At 40.1% G+C, this 22,628-nt stretch overlaps 1 pseudogene; it reads left to right on the top strand.

Annotated features, from left to right (window-relative positions):
- Positions 1 to 10,886: 10,886 nt before the first annotated feature.
- On the top strand, positions 10,887 to 10,967 carry LOC128573258 (uncharacterized; annotated as a pseudogene).
- The last annotated feature ends 11,661 nt before the right edge of the window (positions 10,968 to 22,628 follow it).

Raw genomic sequence — 22,628 nt, 5'->3', positions numbered from 1 at the left:
TATGTACAAAAGTCTTAATAAAAAATAAATAAAAAGAAATGTTTGCTGCTGAGAATCAGATATTAGAAAGGCATGATGAGTGTTAAGAGCACCTAAAGATATAGGAGAACCCTAAGAGAAAGGTAATGAAATAGGTTGTCAAGAGACTCCATTAGCTTGAACAGAATCAGAAGTCAGAAGTTGAGATAATTCTTCTGATCAAATGATAGAAAATGTTGCACTAGTTTCAATAAAACATTCCACTTCCTGATCCTCTACTTTAAGTTTAATGGTGGGGTGGGACTGAGGGTTGACTGTCCTGGTCCATCAACTGAATACTGTTCAACAGGGGAAAATTTACCTTTCTGACACGTGGGGAAGATTTTCTTTGAGTTTTCCTTTTATTTTTAAACACAGGACAGTTAACTTTCTGATGTCCAGATTTTCTGCAGTATCTGCACTCATCTCAAGAAATGAAACAAGATAATCTTAATTTATTTTCAGAGGACTGTTGTTGCTTCTGCAATGATCCAATTTGTAAAGTAAGGACTGCGAATTTTAAATCTTTCTTTTTCTTGTTCTCTTGTGATTTTCAAAAAACTGTGTAGCTGCTTCTACTTTAACACCTAGAGATTGAGCAGTCCAGTCAAGTACACTGTTATTGTTTTTGTTTGTTTTTGCATCCAAAATCTTTTTAATAAGATAGTACTTTCCAGGGTTAGTTTTTGTAGACTCTGCTGGCCCATTGGCCTCTGGCACATTGAACTTCCAGCCCTTCCAGTGGACATAGTATGTGGTGTGGCTGTGTGGTGTTCATGGTGTCCTTGCCAAAATGCCTTGTAAGGACCAGAAAGCAAAACAGTGCCACAGCCCCCATGGGAGTCCAGGGCCAGCAGGTTGAAGGTGAGGATCTTATCTCCAGCCTTGAGGATGAGGGTGCAGGTCCAGCTGTGCATGCACAAGGAATATTCCTTCAGTTTGGTCACTTCCTGAACCCACACAACATCAGTTATGGTCCTCACAAACACAGCTGTTTTGTTTTCCTGGCTAGGAAGCTTCATCTTTCAGATCATCCATGAAAGAGAGAGTGGTGGCTGATTGGTGCAACTCATAAACAACATCTTCAGGATCACCTGGTTGAGGATAGAGTTGGTCTGTCTGGCCAGAAACCTGACAGCTTGACCAGCAGCCTAAGATAAATGACCTAGATTTTGGGCTCCTTGTGACGCAACTTTTGGTTCTTGTGGTCGTGTGTATCAACTCACATGATGGCGACTCGTGCTTGGTCAGGTCCAGAAAGAGCAACTCTACTGTTTTGAATCTGTTTTTTTCTTTTTTCTTTTTTTTTTTTAATTTCTGAAAGAACATTTCCAAGCAGGATAGATGTTTAAAAATTTCTATGCTCTGATGCTTCAGGAGTAAATGATGTATGTCTCTGGAAAGCTTTGATAAATCTCTTAATGAAGATTTTAGGATGTTCTCCCTCCTTTTGAGTACATAAATCAACTTTAGACCAATTTACTTTAGGAGGGAAAGCCTGTAATATTGCTTCCAATAGACTCTGAATGTCAGTATTTAGATGAGTAATTTCTTGGTTACTTGTAGGGATCCAGAAAAAAGATCTGGCCATCTTTTTCCTCTATGGATAGGATGTTCTCCTAGAAGCCTTCTGTCTTGTCTAATGACTGCAGTACAATCATGTGTGGGAAGAACACTCCTTAGCATCCAGTCAAGATCCCTGTGAGTGGGATTATGAATGGCTACAAGCCTCTCTAATTTGTCTCTAAATGTGGTGGGATCCTCTGTAAGCATGGGGAAAGGGGTTTTGTATTTCAGAAGATCTGCTGCAGTTCAGGGGACATGAATTCTCTGGGAGGTGGGTGGAAACCCTGGGTGCATTCTTAAAGGGCACTGTATAGGGAGGTCTGGGGTTGATGGAGTTCAATTACACAATCCTGGGGAATAAGAGGCATTGTACGGGACAGAAACCAAGCTTTGCTTTGGCTCTGTAACAGGCCTACTTCATGCTTCTCAGCTTTTATTCAATCAACCTGTGTATTTTGAGATTTTTAAATCAGGCCTGAGTGCCTTCTGTAAATATTGGAGAGATACAGATATTAAATCAGGCAACTGGGTATTAAAAAGGTTTTCTGAAAAAGTTGGAGTCAACATAATTTTAATAGCTCCTAAGTACCATTGTTGAGGGGTTAAGGTTGGATTTTGAAGTTGGTTGTGATCAGGAAGGCAGTAATCCAAAAGTGCTTCTGAGGGATCAGTGACAGGTAATTGAGGATAGAGAGGAGTATTAATTGAAGGGCAGTTTAAAGTGCAAGCAGATTTTAATTTCTGTTCTAATTTAGATTTCTGCTCTTCAGTTGTTTTTTTTTTTAAGGGCGTTTTGAAGGCAAGCCACAACACTATTTTTCTTTCTATTTGATTTTCCCATAAATACAAATAAGGCATTTGCTTAGGATAAGAGCTCTGTAAAATTTTCTTTAAATAAAGAAGCTTTAGCTCAAAGGATCCATTTTCTGGCCAGTCATAGTCAGAATTTCCTATGGTATATTTGTTCCAAAAGTGGCTCAATCCAATAAGTCTCTTTATAGAAAGCCCAGGTGGTAGTCTTCCAGGTTTAGAGGAATTTTTTTTTTTTTTCTGGAGACAGAGTCTCACTTTATGGCCCTCGGTAGAGTGCCATGGCATCACACAGCTCACAGCAACCTCCAACTCCCAGGCTTAAGCGATTCTCTTGCCTCAGCCTCCTGAGTAGCTGGGACTACAGGCCCCAGCCACAATGCCCAGCTATTTTTTTTGGTTGCAGTTCAGCTGGGGTCGGGTTTGAACCCGCCACCCTCGGTATATGGGGCCGGCGCCTTACCGACTGAGCCACAGGCACCGCCTGGTTTAGAGGAATTTTTAATCATAGAAGCTAGAGGTATTCTTGGAGAGGTCTTAGAGGAGACAGTTCCTATGATTCCTAAAATTTACTCTGAGAAATAGATTTATGATAGAGTAGACAATGAGAAAAAGTCTCACTCCTCAGAACTTGACAGGTTTGGTACAGTGTCAAGGTTTGGCTGCCGAGAATCTCATGTGTCTTGGACTCCTACTCTTTCTAGATTGGCCACCTCATGGGTTTCCAACAAAACAGCACCCCCTCAACCCCTCAAATCCCCCCCAAAAATTACAGAGACTGAGGAGAGAATTTCCACTCAGTCCCAGAATCAAGGTCAGAGACATAAAGCAGAATGAGAGGGAATCCATATATATATATATATATATATATACATACATACATATATATATTTATATATAAATATTTATATATATTTTATTTATATGTATTTTATTGTTATTATTTTTGAGGCAGAGTTTTAAGCTATCACCCTGGGTAGAGTGTTATGGCATCACAGCTCAAGGCAACTCAAATTCTTGGGCTTAAGCAATTCTATTTCTTCAGCCTCCCAAGTAGCTGGGACTACCGATGCCAGCCACAATGCATGGGTATTTTGTTGTTGTAGTTGTAATTGTTGTTTTTTTAGCTGGCATAGGTGTTTTTTTTTTTTAATATTTTTAATGGTCATCTCAAGACATGATTGCAAGAGGGACTTTACCTAACAATTGCTCAACTATTTTTTTTTTGTGTGTGTGTGTGGTTTTTGGCCGGGGCTAGGTTTGAACCTGCCACCTCCGGCATATGGGACCGGCGCCCTACTCCTTGAGCCACAGGCGCCGCCCGCCCAGGTGGTTTCAAACTCTCCATCCTTGGTGTTCATAGCCGGTGCCCCAACCACTGAGTTATAGAAATATAGGTTGGTCCCTCTAGCTTGGGGCAAAATGTCAGGGTATGCTCTTCATGAAATTGCCCAGGCCTAGGAAACTGGAGTCCATTGTTCAGGTTTGAATGGGGTATCCTGTGTCAATAGTTTCTCCAGATAAAAGGTGATCTAGGGGTCTGCAATAGAATCACATCTTGGGCTGGAACCCCTTTCACTCTTCAGGACCTTATGATCTCTGGAAGACGTAAAGCTGATTAGCTTATCATCTGATTAAAATTTGCCTTTTGAATTTAAAAGTCCAGAAAGTTCATGAAAAGTATAAACAATTAGGCCTCTTCCCAAAGTTGGCTTAATTGCCTCTGGGCTTAAGAGGGCAGTGGCCACTACCATCTGTAGGTAGTGTGGTTATACTTCAGCCATGGTGTTAATTTCTTTACTAAGATAAGCTGCAGGTTGTAAAACTGGACCCCAGTGTTGGGTCAAGACTCCTAGGATAGGAGGCTCCTGTAGCTCAGTTGTCAGGACTCTGACACAGGCCACATACACCTAGGGTGGCAGGTTTGAATTCAGCCTGGGCCTGCTAAGCAACAATGACAACTGCAACTGAAACATAGCTGGGCATTGTGGCCAGTGTCTACAGTCCCAACTACTTGGGAGACTGAGGCAAGACATTTGCTTAAGCCCAAGAGTTTCAGGTTTCTGTGAGCTGTGATGCCAGGGTACTCTACCCAGGGTGATAGTTTGAGACTCTGTCTCCAAAAAAAAAAGACTCGCAGGATGATCTGTAACTTGGATATTAAATTGTTGTCTGGTAGGAAGACTTAAAGCCGGGGACTGTAAAAGATCACTTTTAGGTGTTGGAAGGCTTTAACTGCTTGTAGTTTTCATTCTAGAGTGGTTAGGCACTCTTTGAGTATTTTTAATTAAAGAATTGAGTTGTCTAGCTATTTCACTACATCCAGGGATACAGAGTCTACAAAAGCCTGTAATTTCTAAGAAGCCTGGAGACTTCGAAGTTTGGGTTAAGCCAAAATTGTTTTTAATCTTTCTTTGGTCAAGGCTCTCTTACCGTGTGAAATTTGGAGGCCCAGATAGTATACTTCAGGCACGTATAATTGAGTTTAGCCTTGGAAACCTTGTACTCACAATTCGCTAGAAAGTTTAATAGAGCTTGGGTAGTTTTGTAGCATGCCTCTGCATCTGGTGCTCACAAAAGAATGTCAGTTATGTACTGAACAAGAGTCACTGTGGGATGAGAAATGACTCAAGAGTTGACCTAAGTCTTGTCCAAACAAGTGAGGACTGTCTCTAAACCCCTGAGGTTAATTTGGACCAATTGAGCTTCTTTTGCTGTTCCCATCTGTTCTTCAGTAGCCCATGATTCTGGGTTTATTTGTGTCTTTAATAAGGGAAGGCACAGTAGAAGTACTTGTTCTTTATTCATATAAATGGCTATTCCTGCTTTGGTTAGTATGTCCCTCCCCAGGAGGGGAGCAGGACTTTCAGGCATGATTAGAAAGGCAGGAGAGAACAGCCAGTTGTCCCAATAGCAGATTAAAGGCTGAGAGGGGAATTTGGTAACCGTCTTTCAAAACACCTTCTGTATTATTTCTTTTTATTTTTATTATCATTATTTTTTGAGACAGAGTCTCACAAAGTTGCCATCAGTAGAGTGATGTGGAGTCACAGCTTATAGCAACCTCAAACTCTTGGCCTGAAATGACTCTTTTGCCTCTGCCTTCCTAGTAATTTGGACTACAGGTTCCTGTGGCAGAGCCTGGGTATTTTTATTTTTAATTTTTTAGAAGGCCCTGGCTGGGTTTGAACCCACCCGACCCAGTGCACATGGCCAGTACCCTAACCACTGAACAAACAGGTGCCCAGTCCTCCTGTATAGTTACTTTAAAATAATCTGGCCCTCTAAGGAGTCAGGCAATAAATTGGGTGTGTTTGCTCACCACCTCCTTAAGCCATTCAAGATAGGCTGAGGGACTTTCTTTTTTTTTCGTAAATGGTAGACAACTTCATATAACTCATAGACTTTCTTTTGGATCAATGTCAACCTTCCAGGATACATGATAGAAAATGTTTACACCACCAGTCACCTTGTTTCTCAGATCCCATTCAGGATCCTCAAAGGAAAATGTCTTTGCAAGGGGTATCTGTTTTTTTCCGCAGAGGAAATACTCCTATCAGCATTGGACATAAACCAGAAATCATCCTACTTTCTAGCCTCATCCAAGCCTTCACTTTTCTCATCTAAAGTTAAAGTTTGTTTAGTGTAGCATTACATCTTTTTAAGACAGGCCAAACTTTGTCCTGCATCTCTTCCACTGCATTTCTCTAATAGTGAGGGCATAGTCAAAGCAGAGGCCCCTTTCTGAGCCATTTCTTACTCCAGGAATCCAGACATAGTAGGGAAGGGTTCAGGCCTGGTGTCTTCTTGCCTGAACCTCCAGGGGAACTCAGTGCCTTTCAACAATTTGAAAGTGATAGCAACCATTTCAAAAGCTTTCTTCTGCTCTTAAGATCTGCTGATACCCTGGCTTTCTCTCACTGTTTCCTCATCCTCATTCTGGTTATAAAGACTGTAAAAATCAGGTTTAACATTCAAATGTGCTTGTGGAGCCTGAGACGTTTTTAAGCTTTTGAATATCAGCACTAAGTGGGAGATGTAGTGCATTGTCAAGGTGAAGAAGAAAAAAGCAGATGAAACAGGGGCAGGTAAGGAACTACATTTCCTGGAAGTGAAGAGAGTGAGAGAGATGGAGGAGTAATAAGTAATATCCAGCAGCAGAGTGAATTCAGAATGTCTATTGTTCCATTAGCTTATCTTGTGGAAGATGTATATTTTCCTCCCAGATGGTGGCGCCAAAATTTCAGATATTAGGGGACCAGAGGTGAGGTATGCTTTCCATTTTTTTCTTCCAAGTGCGAAAGAGTGGCTATTACAACTAAGACAGTGAAACAAATGAGTAGAACCAGCAGATACAAGTGTTTAAAAGGGCCAGGTTCATAAAGAACTGTGCACTCCAGAGGAGGAGCACATCTACAGTCTCAAGTGGAGAAGACCCTGGGATTAGTAAGATGTTTCCCCTTACACAAATTTTCCAATTCTATGTTAGGTGGTGTGGAAGTAAAATATTTATGATTTTTCTTGGAAATGGGGAAACCTTCCAGAATGGAGAGTCCTCCCATTTCTATCCTTATAACCAATGGACACTATTTGTCACTGTACTTGTAGAGTATGATAGAACTGGTGTAAATTGTACTACGTTAATGAAAATAGATCACTTGAGCTTATTGTCCTCTTACTTGTATGCCCACTCCAAAATGCCTTTTTTGTGGCCTTGGCCATATCTCCACATCATGGTCTCTCTAACTCAGACTCATTTTTGTAGAACAAACATCAGTTCAGTTTTTGGAAGCCTTGGAGTGTCAGCTTTTGTTTCTTGGAAGCCCCCCTCTGCTCAATTTGTTTCTCTAAGTATGGACAAAGGATCTCCTAGTATCATCTGCCCTGACTCTCCTTAGTTCTACCTACCAAGGATAAACACAACTTTAAGGCTGTGAGATGTGACTGACATTGGTAGAGTATTTCTTCCACTTGAATTATGATTAGAAAAGTTTGAGATATATTTAAAGATATTGTCATACTCTTCACATAGTAGAATTTCTCTATGAATTCTTTTATGTACTGAAATGAGTAGTGGTTATAGGATTTGACACTTTCCTCTCATTTGTAAGTGATTTATATGTTATAATTTTTTTATTTATACAATGATTTAAGAACTAGTTAAACAGTTGTCAAGCTCTTCACATTTGCAGACTTTCTCTTCAACACGAATTTTATTGTGTACAGAAAACAGTGCATACTGGCATGAGGCTTTGCCACATCTTCGCATCATTTGCATTTTTTCTCCTAGGGGTTTCTCTTATGTTTACTAAGACTGAGGACCACTGAAAACCTTTGCCACATGATTGACCTTTGGACAATTTCTCTCTACTATGAATGTTATGTGTAGTAAGGTTGGATCTCTGCCTAAAGTCATTGCCACACTGTTCACATTTGTAGGATTACTCTCCAGTTTGAATTCTTCTGTGCTTAGCATGCTATGAACACCAGGTCAAGGCACTGCCACAGTCATTAAATGGAGAGTTTCTCTCCTGTGTGATTTCTTCTATGTACAGTGAGGAGTGAATGTGAGTTAAAGTTTGCCACACTGTCCATATTTATAAGGTTTCTTTCCAGAATAAATTCTTAAATGTCTAGAAATGTTCACAAACTAATGAAAGTCTATGCCACATTTTGACCCCTGTAGAGTTTCTTTCAAGAATGAATACTTTGATGTACAGAAAGGGTTGAGTACAGTGTAAATGCTTTGCCACATTCTTCACATTCATAGTTTCTCTCCACAAGAAATTCTGCAATGTTCACTATGAGCTGAACTAAAGTAAAAGGCTTTAGTGCATTTTTTAAATTTGTAAGTTTTATGTCCAGTGTCAATTCTTTGATGTACAGAAAGGTTTCAGTCACAGTTAAAGGCTTTTCCACACTCTATATTTGTAGGGTTTCTCTCCAGAGTGAATTCTTTCATGTTGAGAAATGTATGCATACCTGTTAAAGGCTTTGCCACATTCTTCACATTTGTAGGGTTTGTCTCAGAGTAAATTATTTGATGTTGAGAAAGGTGTGAGTATTGGTTAAAGGCTTTGCCACATTCTTGACATATGTAGCGTTTCTCTCCAGAGGGAATTCTTTGATGTGTAAAAAAGCTTGTGTGATTGTTAAAGGCTTTCCCACATTCTCCACATTTGTAGGGTTTTTCTCCGGAATGAATTCTTTGATGTCTAGAAAAGTGTGAGCATTATTTAAGGCTTTGCCACATTGTTCACATTTGTAGAGTTTCTCTCCAGAGTGAATTCTTTGATGTACAGAAAGGTGTTAGTGCCCGTTAAAGGCTTTGCCACGTTCTTGACATTGGTAGGGTTTCTCTCCAGAATGAATTCTTTGATGTCTAGAGAGGGTTGAGTACACATTAAAGGCTTTGCCACATTCTTGAAATCTGTAGGGTTTCTCTCCTGAGTGAGTACTTTGATGTACAGAAAAGCTATAGTAATGATTAAAGGGTTTGCCACATTCTTCACATTTTTAGGGTTTCTCTCCATAATGAATTCTTTGATGTTGAGAAAGGTGTGAGTGTGGGTTAAAGGTTTTGCCACATTCTCCACATTTGTAGGGTTTGTCTACAGAGTGAATTCTTTGATGTACAGAAAGGTGTGAGTGCCCGTTAAAGGCTTTGCCACACTCTTGACATTTGTAGGGGTTCTCCCCAGAATGAATTTTTTGATGTCTAGAGAGGCATGAGTACACATTAAAGGCTTTGCCACATTCTTGACGTTTGTAGGGTTTCTCTCCAGAGTGAATTCTTTGATGTACAGAAAGTTTTAAGCAGTGGTTAAAGGTTTTTTCACATTCTCCACATTTGTAGGGTTTCTCTCCAGAATGAATTCTTTGATGTCTAGAAAGTTGTAAGTGCTGGTAAAGGCTTTGCCACATTCTCCAAATTTATATTGTTTCTCTCCAGAATAAATTTTTTGATGTTGACAAAGGCTTGAGTACTGTTTAAAGGCTTTGCCATACTCTTGAGATTTGTAGGGTTTCTCTCTAGATTGAATTCTTTGATGTCTAAAGAGGAGTGTGCTGGTTAAAGACTTTGCCACATTCTTCACATTTGTAGGGTTTCTGTCCAGAGTGAATTCTTTGATGTCTAGAAATGTTTGAGTGGTGTTTAAAGTCTTTGCCACATTCTTCACATCCATAAGGTTTCTCTCCAGAATGAATTTTTTGATGTACAGAAAGGTTTGAGTACTTGTCAAAGGCTTTGCCACATTCCTGACATTTGTGGAGTTTATCTCCAGAATGAATTATTTTATATCTAAAGAAGAGAGAGTGATCGTTAAAGGTTTTTGCACATTCTTCACATTTGAAGGGTTTCTCTCCAGAATCAATTCTTTTTTGTCCAGAAACGTGTGAGTACTGCTTGGTAAGTTTTTCACATTCCTTACAGTTGTAGGTTTTTCTCCAGTATCAAAATTCTCATGGTTACAGTATTTTGAACTGTGTCTAAGATAATTTGCCATCATTTTAACACTTGTCTAGTTTGTCTTCAGTATGGAATCTTGAGCAAGACCAAAAAACTTGGCTACCTTCTTTGCATTCGGACTCTTTTTTTCCAGAATGAGTGGTCTTATGTTCTGTAACATGTGAGCAGAATTCAGAGGCTTTCCCATACCTTTTACAATTAAGTTTTCTCTAAGGCATAGATCATTGTTTGTCTATTGAGATTTGACAATTGTCTGAATGTGTTCAAAGAGTTATTACATTGGAAAACTTTGCCATAGGTAGCTGTTAAACATTGGTCAAGTCCACTGTAACATACTTTCTGCTCATCACACTCATATACACTTTCCCAACTTTTTGTTAAGTTTAAATTCTCGGAGTCACAGCTTTGATACCTGCTCAGGATCATTTCTGGAAATAAAATATTTGTGCCCCACTCCTGAAAACGGTCTTCAGTAGAATGATTACATAGAGCTGAAAGAAATTTAAACAATAACAATTTTAGCCACTAGCTTTTTATCAGAATTTAGTAAATATACATTACATATTTGATCTTCAAAATCAGGTCAAGAAAATTAAGAACATGCTATAATACAGTAGAGAGGTACTAATTATCTTAAAGATAAATAAATGCTGTCTGTATACTCTATATTTTGGGAATTCTCAAAACCAGGTAAGAATTTGCAGCCCAACAGGTAAGCAGAAGTTGTAGAGATAAAGTATAGGCTGGGTGTTGGCTCATGTTTTTAATGCTAGAACTCTGGGAGACAGAGGTGAATGGATCACTTGAGCGCAGGTGTTTGAGATCAACCTGGGCAAGAGTGCAACCGCATCTCTACCACAAATAGAAAAATTAGTCCAGCATTGTGACACATGCCCCTAGTCCCAGCAACTCATGAGGCTCAGGCAAGAAGATCTCTTGCACCCAGAAGATTGAGCCCGTGAGCCCTGATAACAGAGCACTCATTCCAGGGTGACGATTATTCAGCCTGAAATAAATAAGTATCGCTTCTCGGCCTTTTGGCTAAGATCAAGTGTAGTATCTGAAATAAATAAATACATACTAACAGCAACCTCCAACTCTTGGGCTTAAGCTATTCTCTTGCCTCAGCCTCCCAAGTAGCTGAGAATACAGGCTCCTGCCATAACGCCTGGCTATTTCTTGGTTGTAGTAGTCAATGCTGTTTGGCAGGCCTGTGCTGGATTTGAACTCGCCAGCTCTGGTATATCGCTAGTGCCGTAGCTGCTTGAGCTATAGATGCCAAGCCTCACTAATTCTTTTTTGATGTAGAAGGTTTGTGTTCATTAATCACTAGTAATCTGATGGAGCATCCTTAGCAATAACACGTCTATTTTCTCTTAACTGCTTTCAAGATTCTCCTGTGTGTGACTTTCAAATCCTTTGTCTTCATCTGTCTTTTTATGGGACTCTTTTTTTCTCCCAGCTGAAGTATGGTGAGCTTTCTTTGTACCTTATACCTTTTTTCTTACATTCCAGATTCCTCAGTCATTTTCATTGTGTTTGATACCTTCATTTTCTCTGATTTTACATAGTTGTCTGTATCATTCCTATTTGATGCATTTAGCATTATTCAGATAAAAGTGTAGGGTAATTTAGACATCTCTATTTTTTATGGTTAATTCCAGATTTTTTTTTAAGAATACAGAAGATACACTGAACCCCACAATGGAATACGTGTTCAAGAACACTGTAACTGAGTGAATAAAATTAAAATTAACTGTAACAGGACAAATTAGTATCAGGTGCTGATTCACAAGTGCAAGCCCAACATAACTGCTGTGATAGTACTGGTCAGAAAAAGTCAATCATAATCTGATAAAAAGTAGTTGAGAAAAACTCAGTTTTGGCAAAGTTCAAGTTACAGATATCTGGCATGTCTTCTAATCTCTAATCATGTTTTTAAATAGCCTTCTTTACCAACCCAGAAAGCAACTCTTTTCTAATTATTTTGGTTTTGAGAACTTTGAATTTCTCTAGGTAGTTAATGCCATCTTCTATAAAAGTACATGAATGTCATCCTATGTTACATAGAACCGGTGGAGCTTCTGTTACATAAAACAAATGTAAGCTAAACAATAAATATTTCCCTTCTTTGTTACTGTTGTACTCATGTCACCTGTAAGAAAAACTCAGACCTCACTTCAGATATAAATCAGACGATTTATTATACCTGCACAAGGGGCCGCTGCCCCAAGGGCAGGCGGCCTCGAAAAGAGGAGAAGGCTGATTTTTATACCATTTTTGTGCTGTGTGGAAAGCTGGCAAACACAAAAGCAGAATGTGGCGGTTAGCTCAGGTTGGGGTTATGGTCAAGGGGCTACAGTGTGGCGGTTGGCACTGGAACAGCTCTTGGGAGACTCAGTAGCTTGGGAAACTCTGCTTGAGTAAGCTTTCACTATTGTTTTACTTGTGGCTAGGAGTCTTTAGGAACTCAGCAAACTTCCTTATTGTATTCTGAAACCTGTTCCTGGATTTTCCTGGTGGAGGGGGGTTGAGACGTGCAGGGACTCAGGCAGAGACAGTTAGGGGATTTTATGGGTCTTTTTGCTGAGTTGGTTTTTACATTCCCCACTTGTCTTTTGGGAATCAAATCTGATTCATTCCTGATGTTGGGAAGGGGCTGATAATGGGCTAATTTTCTTATTCAGGGCTGGGCAGGGAACTCTCTTTTTTCAGGGTCAGGTGAGTTCAGACACTAGACTCTTATTTCTATGCTCAAACTCTCTGAGTCTTAGCAAGGTCATGAACAAAGCAGTTTTAAACATTTAGAATAGTCAGGGGAGAAAGTTGAAGCAGGGAAGAAGGGCATACTTATACATTTTTTTTATCCTGTGAATGGGGATGGGAGTGAAGCCCTACCTATTGTTATTTGTCTTAGTTATTTTTTAAGCACTCATATGTATACCATTTTGATTTATTTTTTAACTAGGGCAGTCTCTATTTTTGTTCGAGTTGTCACTTAGCCATAGGAGGTAAACTAACACTTTTTTAGACCCTGTGAAGGGAGGTTTAACTCTACTTTTAGAGTTTTTTCAGTCACTTTGTACTTATACACTCTTATATACTTTTTAACAGACTTGTCGGTGATCTAATGTTTTAGGAGTTGATTATACCTTGTTTTAATTTAGGGTCTCAATATCAGCTTGTTTTTGCAGGTGATGATATTTTAGTACTGAGGTTTTAGGGACTGTGACTCTTCTTGGGTTCTTTATTTGGGCCTTAATAATACTGTCTTGGTAGGCTATATACCTATGAGTTTTTATTTTTTCCTGTGACATTTCTTCCTTTTTCTTAAAGTCTAAAAGTTTAATTAATGTAAATCTCTTGAGGAGTTTCTTTAGGCTTCAGTCGTGCATTGGCCAGACAACTATGTGGCCGGAGTAGGGCTTGTTGACTGTCTCTAGATGTCATCTTTTAAGTCCAGGCAAGTGGGTCACTTAGCTTCTGCCAGCAGTAGACTGAGCAGAGTATGCGAATTAGGCACAGTAGAATGAAGTGTTACAGTTAAATATAACTACTGTATATAATTTTATATTTTTTATTAGTCTCTTAGTTTTATTTAACAGATTAGTTTAGTAAAACTGTTATGTCTCATATTATGAGTTGACATTATAGACAAGGCTTGGATTTAATATTACAGGTGGGTCACAGAACTATTTTTGAACTATTTTTTAAAAAATTTTTCTCTTTACTAAAAACAAAATATAGTAAAATTAACTTAGTTATCAAAATAAACTGTACCTTCAGTATATTGGGTTTGATTATTTGCATAGACTGCAGTAAGAATAATTATTAGCCATCTAGGCTTTTTTTAAAGCTGGCTTTGCTGGAATCCTTTATAAGGAATCTCAGTTGGACTTTCTTGAAAGTCTTTCATGAGCCCAGGTTTCATCTGTGCCATTAGATACCTGTATGCATTGGGTAAATTTTTTTTTTTTTCTTGAGGTTCTTAAAGCATATTTTGATTCCTGGATCCATTATCAAGTGACCTTCATTACCTATCACAGGTCAGGAAATGTTACTGATGTGTATCTGGCCAGTTTTTTAAAGGGCTTTTTTTTTTTTTTAAGGGCTTTTTATTGGCTTTATAAAGTCAACTTCAATTTTTTAGTGCAGTCTGGACACTTCTGGAAATATTATTTTAGACAAAGCCTTGGTAAATTAACTAGTGTCTTTATTATTTTATAGAACAAAACAGATTCTTATTGAACTTATGTAAATAACTGTATTGTTAGGAATTAAAAATACTTACAAATGGCTTTAAATTTTAGAGAAATTAAGGAGAGAGAAAAAATACATGTTTCAGATCTTGCTTGTAAGTACATACTTGAAAAGTTATAAATAGCTTTAAAGATAGAAAATGGTTTTCTTGATTTCTAGGAAATAAAACACAAAGAATTAGTAATATTTTAAACTTTAACAAATCAGCTTAGTTTCATGTAGTTGATTTTTGTTCTGTTTGAAGTTAGTTTAGCAATACTCATAAACATGTTATCTTTTTAATGAAAGTTAAAGGAAATACATAGTTAACAGGATTACATATAACCTTTTTTATAAGTTGTATTTAACTTGTATAGACATTTTACAAATATTTGAGACCTTTTTAACTTTTGTTTTGCCTTTTACTCTTTTATATAACTATTTTGTGTTTTAGGACAAATTTATGAAATAAGATTTTTTTTACAAAATTATTATTTAACTTAACCTTAAGATTTTATAGGAACAGTGGGGGAGGGTAGTTAAACTTTCTAGAGGTGAGGAAGTTGTGGAATACATATGTGGTTGTATTTTACTCTTTACTTTAGAGATGGAGTTAAAAAAAGTAGGTTTATTGTCAGAGCCTGCTCTTCCCCTGCATGTTCATTCTTCTATTTGTGGGTTGCTGTCACAAAGAACCACTGTGGGACCTTCCTGCCACCCTGCTGGGGCCCTCCTCTCCATGTAATTACCCTGTTTCCCCTAAGGTGTGCTCCCAAAGATGCGCTAGGTCTTATTTTCAGGGGATGTCTTATCTTTTCTGTAAGTAGGTCTTATTTTCGGAGGATGTCTTATTTTGGGGGAAACAGGGTAGTATGGGAGGGCTCTTAGGGAATGGGATCAATCAGGGTGCTGGGAAGCACTTTCATCAGGGAACCACATTGTTACAGGAAAACAGTGAATTAAAAACACATTTATACTAACAATATAGAGGAAGAAACCTCTAATTGCTGGTAAGAACTAGAACTTAGGTGTCTCAAGACTTAAAATGTTGAGTTCTAGGGAACCCTTTTTTAAACTCTTTTATACTCGTTTTCTTTTTCTTTTTTTCAGTTCAATACAACATTGTTTCAGGCCGAGAGCAATCCTTTAATAAACACTGAACAAATGACATAAAATGACATGGCAGACATAGGCCTGGCATGAACAATATTTAAAAATTTACATTTACTTTTACACTCTCATATTTTCAAAACCAGAACCAGAACACTTTTTAATATATTTTTTAACAGACCTATGGGTGATCTAACAACCTGGGGGTTGATTGGATGCTTGCTTTTATTTTAATGGTGTTTCTGGTAATGGATGTGAACACACATTTTGTGTTTTTTGGGAGATCCTGACTGGCCAGTAGGATTGAGGCTTTTCATGCTTCAAAAACTTTTGACAGGCTAATAGCCCAGCAACCTGAAGTCCTGATCTCTTTGGCCTTTCCTCAGAGGTTTTACAAAAATTCTAACAATTGAATTTAACAAACAGTTGCATATTTTTTTTAACAATTTACAACAAATAAGCACAACAAAAATATGAATAATTATATTAATGTCTGTAGACACTAGTTAAAATTAGATGTTAAAGTGGCTTACCTCTGGAAGTGGACCCACAGGTGAATTTAGGAGTGATCATCAGCAGGTCTTCTGAGGGCTCCAGGTTCTCCTGGGATCCTGGGATGTTTTCCAGGGGGCACCTCCCCTCAGAGGGACCACAGCCTGTCCCCCTCCTGGAGGCCACCTGAGGATCAGCAGAATGCATGCCAACCAGAGTAATGCCAAGTAGCTGCTGTTTTAAAGAGTCTTCTCCCCCCCCCTTTTTTTTTCTAAATGGGTAATTGACCTTGTTTTTTTTGCTGAGTGCTGGCACCTTATTTCAAGATTTATTTGTAACATAGCAACCACAGTTTTTGGCAGTCAAAAGGAGGAACAATTTTAATTAACTTTGTAGTAACTCTTTAATTTCCAGGAAGAGAGGGTTTTAACCGCAAGTGGGTTATAGGGCAGTGGGAGACATAGGGGGTATAACAAATTGTACGTTGACACGTTCACAGACAACAAGAAAACAGAGATGCTTACACCTAAATTTGGAATTGACTAATCTTTGAAAGGAATTCTGACAGGGCGGTGCCTGTGGCTCAGTGGGTAGGGCGCCGGACCCATATTCTGATGGTGGTGGGTTCAAACCCAGCCCTGGCCAAAACTGCAACAAAAAAATAGCCAGGTGTTTTGGCAGGCACCTGTAGTCCCAGCTACTTGGGAGGCTGAGGCAGGAGAATTGCCTAAGCCCAGGAGTTGGAGGTTGCTGTGAGCTGCGTGATGCCATAGCACTCTACCAAGGGCAATAAGGTGAGACTCTGTCTCTACCAAAAAAAAAAAAGATAAAAAGAAAGGAATTCTGACAAAACATTGGAAACAGCAAACACAAATATGACAAACAACTCACATACACTAGCCAAACAAACCAAAGATCCACCCTCTGTGAGTCCTATGAAGAGAACCTGACAGACCAGGGACTCACCTTCTGTGAGCCTAAAGAAGAGAAAAACTAGACAAAGTGAAGACTTCTGTGAGTCCTAAAAGAAAAAACTTGAGACAGGCCAGGAAGACTTGAGACAGACTAGACTAACACTTGTGACTCCAAAACCTAGACAGACTGAAGACTGACTAGGCACAAAGAAGACTGACAGGTTTCACACATTTTCACTGACCTAGAAGAGGGAGTTCACCAAGAGACAGAAAAAGGACCAAGAAACCAAAAGAAACAGACTTGCATGATATAGATCTGGACTCACCCCTGTGAGCCCGCATGATACAGATTTGCATGATACAGACCTAGGCTCACCACCGTGAGCCCTGCATGATACAGACCTGGACTCACCCCCATGAGCCCTGCATGATACAGACTCAGACTAACCCCTGTGAGCCCTGTATGAATACAGACCTGGGATGGGAAGAATTCTCCCACTGCCCAGGGAACCGACCGTGTAGTTGTGTCCAACTGATCTGGCTTCCCCTGCCCAAAATCTCTAGAGATTTAAACAAACTTATAAAAATCACCCAGGTGTTACTGATTAATCACCAATTCAAGAGTTTTGGAAACCTATGCCCTGGCTCCACACATCCAAGGGCTCCGGGGCAGAGGAATCTCTCCGAGGCCTTCCCCTGGAGCTGTCGGGTGGTGGCAGGCCTAGGTGGGGGTAGGGGGATAGCAATCTCTCTGGGGCCTCCAGAAATATCGAACTCATGCCACCTATAAGAAAAACTTGGACCTTACTTCAGATATAAATCAGATGGTGATTTATTATACCTGTAAAGGGGGCTACTGCCCAAAGGGCAGGCAGCCTCGAGATGAGGAGCAGGCTGATTTTCATGCCATTTTTGTGTTGCATGGCAAGCTGGCAAGCACAGAAACAGAATGTGGTGGTTAGCTCAGGGTGGGATTATGGTCAGTGGGCTACAGCGTGGCTGTTGGCACTGGGACAGCTCTTGGGAGACTCAGTAGCTTGGGAAACTCTGCTTCAGTAAGCTTTTACTATTGTTTTGCCTGTGGCTAAAAGTCTTTTGGAACTCAGGGAATTTCCTTATTCTATTCTGAAACCTGTTCCCAGATTCTGCTGGGGGGTGGGTTGGGTTTTGAGACGTGCAGGGACTCAGGCTGAGACAGTTAGGGGCATTTAGGGGTCTTTTTGCTGAGTCGGTTATTACAGTTACTATCTAATGACCCAACCTCATCCACAATGAAAATCTTCAGTTATTACAGTTACTATCCAGTGACCCAACCTCATCCACAATGAAAATCTTCGGTTATTACAGTTACTATCCAGTGACCCAACCTCATCCACAATGAAAATCTTGGGCATCCACATTTTTCCATTTTCAACAGAGAGAAATGAAACATTTTCACTATTTTGGGAAACAAACTTAAAGTCAGAATTTTTTAGGGCATATGGGGAGCCTAGATGAAGAGAGACTGGAAAGAATACTCTGCCATATATAGAGAAGGAGTTTTGGAGCCTCTTGACCAAGGGTCCTCAAACTTTTTAAACAGGGGGCCAGTTCATTGTCCATCAGACCTTTGGAGGGCTGGACTATAGTTTAAAAACAAAAACAAAAACTATGAACAAATTCCTATGCATACTGCACACATCTTATTTTAAAGTAAAAAACAAAACAAAACGGGAACAAATACAATCACACCACCTCATGTGGCCTGCAGGCTGTAGTTTGAGAACCCCTGCTCTTGACATTGAAAGAAAAGGGGAAAAGAGTATTTAAAACAAACCCATTCAGCAGGGACATCACAAGTAGAGACGTAAAGGTTTGCAAAGTCTGAGAACCTGATATTGCAGGAGAAACGTGGACACAGCCCTGGGCCTTGGACTCAGTTACACGAGAAGCAATCACTTCTTTCTTTTTCCCTTCCTGCCCCTGATTTCCTTCTTTTTTTTTTTCTTTTTTTGAGACACAGCCTCCAGCTGTCACCCTGGGTAGAGTGCCATAGCATCATATCTCACAGCAACCTTCATCCTAGGCTCAAGCAATTCTCTTGCATCTGACTCCCAAGTAGCTGGGAATACAGGCACATGCCATAACACCCAGCTATTTATTGGTTGCAGCCATCATTGTTGTTTGGCGGGACTGGGCATGATTCAAACCTGCCAGCTCAGGTGTACGTGACTGGCACCTTAGCTTCTTGAGCCACAGGTGCTGAGCCTGATTTCCATCTCAGGTGAGATTATCTGGACAAATTACTCCTGCACTTTGACAATATGCCTTTAAAGGCATCTGCAGAAACTCTTCACTTGCTACCACCATATGCACAGGCACAGGGACATCGAAGTACAGAAAAAAATTTTAACCTTTCCTATTCTTTATCAGGGAAGAGAGTCAGGAAGAAGGAGGATCCATATAAAGATGAAACTGTGATTTTCTAATTTCTTGGCCTCCAGTGCCCTCCCTGCCAGCAATTTCTGCTATGGAAATGGAAATATGGGCCCTCTGACCTTTATCTGGAAAAAAATAAATCAACTCAAATGTCTTAAATGTATCTGGAAACCCTCATTCTTGACATTAGCCTTTATTTAGCATCACAGGGGGCCACATGGATGACACCAGCCACACTAATAGAATCTGATGGCAGGAAGAATCACAGATGATTGTACTTCTTCAAACTGGCCATGGAATCCTACCTGGAAGCCTGAGCTGAGAAACACTCAGCTAAGCATCACCTCTCAGGCCTTAGTATGAATGCAAGGTATTTCTCAGTATGCCCCTTCTAAGTGTCTGATTCAATAAAAGCAGCAGTTACTCTATCTTCAAACAAATAATTAGTTTTATTTCACAATGCCTATTTATGTCCTTCCTTAAAAATTTCAGAAAGGCCAGCCAGATGATTCAAGCCTGTAGTCCCAGCACTCTTGGGGGCCCAAGGCAGGTGGCTTGTCTGAGCTCAGGAGTACCAGAACAGCCTGAGCAAGACTGTGACCTTGTGTCTATCATTGCTGGGCATTATGGAAGGTGCCTATAGTCCCAGCTACTTGGGAGGATAAGGCAAGAGGACGGCTTAGGCCTAGGAGTTTTAGTTTGCTGTAAGCAGTGATGCTACAGCACTCTATGGAGGGTGACTAAGTGATACTCTGCCTCATAAAAGAACAAATTGCAGGAAGGGTTTTGACCCATTCACTATAGCATCAACATTGCACAACTCCCCATGAAGGAAAATAGTGAGCAGTTAACCCCCATTTCTCTTTTGGTCTAGCTGATGTCAGCCAGACTGTCAGCTGGCAAGAAATCATTTCAATGAGACATGGTTTCCCAAGTTCCTTTCCCCTTTCACCACCTTCTGGTCAGCCCAGATACATGAGGTGTTCTTTGCAACGTTAGTCAGCCATCCCCTCATTTTGCTCTTGAATAAACTGCTTGTTCTTCCACCAACTCTTGCATTGGGACTTTGACATTTCAGGAGGGAAAAGAAAATTTGCAGGTTTTGAGTGAGTCTAGGAAGTGGCTTATTTAACAATTCCCCCTATTGTTGCTGATACTTTTTCTGGACTAAAGCAGCACACAGCTAGAGAAAGCAAACACCACAGAGAGTCCTTTTTGTCTAACACTTTCTAACAAAACAAATAATTTTGGTTCAAGGAAGACCACAAATCACAATCTTGAAACAGAACAGAGTTTACTAATACTTTAGAGTCTCCAGTGGTCAAAAAAAGGCAGCAGTGTCTGAGGAACTCAGAATTTGGACCTGCTGATTTGGGTCTTGCACTGGTGGGATGCAGCTAGTGCCCTATGTACATTCATGAGAATTAGAGAAACAGAAAAATGAGAATGATAATATTCTCAGTTATACTCAATGCATATTTGTCATCTAGGATCAGCTTCAGGCCTTCTAGTCTCGGGATCGGTTTTAGGTCTGAATATATCAGGATAATTGAAAGACAGAGACACAATTCCTAATTGCTGCCCTGAAAAGGTAGCTTGTAAAAATTTACAGGTTGTCCCCCAAAGCCACCATATATAAGGAACACTGAAAATTGTAGCTAAATATACCTTTACAAAATATTGATTTCAAAATTTTAGAAAGACATGGAAAGACACAGAGAATAATCTGTAAGTATTTTGTAAATTTGTATAACAGGATCCAGTGGATCACGACTATAATCCAAGCACTTCAGAGGCTGAGGTAGATAGATTGACTGAGCTCATAGGTTGGAGACCAACCTAAGCCAGAGTGAGACCTTGTCTCTGAACAATAGTTGAGCATTATGGCATTCACCTCATGTCCTAGCTACTTGGAGGCTGAGCCCAAACCTTTGTAATCGATATGAGATGTGAAGCCATGTGCCTCTACCTAGTAAAAAATGAGACTCGGTCTCAAAAAAAAAAAAAAAAAAATTAAAAAACAAACAAACAAAACCTGTGGCTGAAAGGAATGAGGGTGCCAGCCCTATATTCTGGAGGTGGCGGGATCAAACCCAGCCTCAGCAAAAACCTGCAAAAAATAAAACAAAAAAAGTTGAATAGCTCAACCTCTACCTACCCGAGGGATGTCCCACTTGGGAAAGGTAAATGACCCAAACACCTCCTTCACTACAGATGTCCAACGCAGGAAAGGGAATGTCTCAAACCCCAAGTTCCTGACCTTTAACCCCCTCCTTTCACCATTACCCACATGTAGATTTCTTCCCAGTTGGAAAGTCTACCCAACCCACACTGAAGTGGAATAAAGTCAATTTAATTGGAAAAAATAAATACTACATTTAGCTACAATTTTCCTTTCTTCCTATGTATAGTGACTGTAGTGGAAAATTTTGGTACACCACAGACTATAACTACTCAAGAAAGGTGATTTAAAATTGGCAGCAGGACCTTTATACCTTCATTATTTGGGACAGCATGTAATGTGCTGTGTTGAGAGAGGATTCCAAGGAAGGGTGAAGTCTAGGAGAACAGAGATCTTCTCAAGGATACACTTGCTGGGTACTCCCCATGGTGACTCAGGTCTTAGGAATTTATAGAAATTGAACTTCCTTGGACCCAGAAATTTCCACTTCTGGGAAAGACTGTAGTCTTGTCGGGGCAGGAAAAGCTTCTCTCATTTGATTCAAACTGACCAATGAGAAAAGAACCTATGGGCAGGAAGTTTTTGACGGGGGATGACAGGGCAACTTGGGGAGTGTGGCCATTTTGAATTCTTTTAACTTTACCTTTGCCAGATGAAATATAGTCTTTCCTCTTATAAACGTGGTATTTGGGTGCTCTTTCTCCCCATTGGGCCTCCCTGTATGGATGCCTCAACTGGATGGAGGAAGGACCAATTCAGCAGGTCTTCAAGGAGTCAAAAATTGGGAAGAATTGGCGTGGAGGAACTGGTATTGGCACTGGGGAACGTCTGAGACAAGGTAGTATAGATACTGGATACCCACAGTTTGGGTGGAAACTGGGGTCCGATCAACCCCTGGGGAAACAGATTGCCAGCAGGTCTGGTGAGAGGTGTATGAGAGTGAGTGGATATGGAGTGACTGGGATGAACTCTGAGTTTGGGGTTGGACCTCCCCTCAAAGGGCCTAGAGGCGTGTTGATCCCACCTCCTATTGCTATGTGGCAGTTTTAGAAGGAAACCAAGGATGCCCAGGTTAGGAAAAGGATTGGAATTGTGTGCATGTGAGTGCTTGGAGACTGACAGAGAAGGGTAACAATAGGTGGGTATTAGTGCCTCCCCTTCACAGGCAAAACAATTGTGTGAGTAGCTCCATTTTCCCTTCTCCAACATTGGTCCTTGGCTATTCTGAGAAAAACTGGAAAGTCCAGGTTTTCTGCTTTCCATCTCAGACACAGGCCTAGTCCTTGGCAGCCACGTGACCATGTGAGACTTAGAGGTAAATGAAACCACATCAGAAAGGATGACCGTGTTGTGGTTTTTTTACTGGAATTTATTTATTCAGTCAGTCCTTGATCTCAGGGATTTGAGA

This window comes from Nycticebus coucang, chromosome 20 (genome assembly GCF_027406575.1).
Source record: "Nycticebus coucang isolate mNycCou1 chromosome 20, mNycCou1.pri, whole genome shotgun sequence".
NCBI lineage: Eukaryota > Metazoa > Chordata > Mammalia > Primates > Lorisidae > Nycticebus > Nycticebus coucang.
The sequence above is the reverse complement of the archived record's forward strand: the minus strand, read 5'-3'. Positions and strand labels throughout refer to the sequence as shown.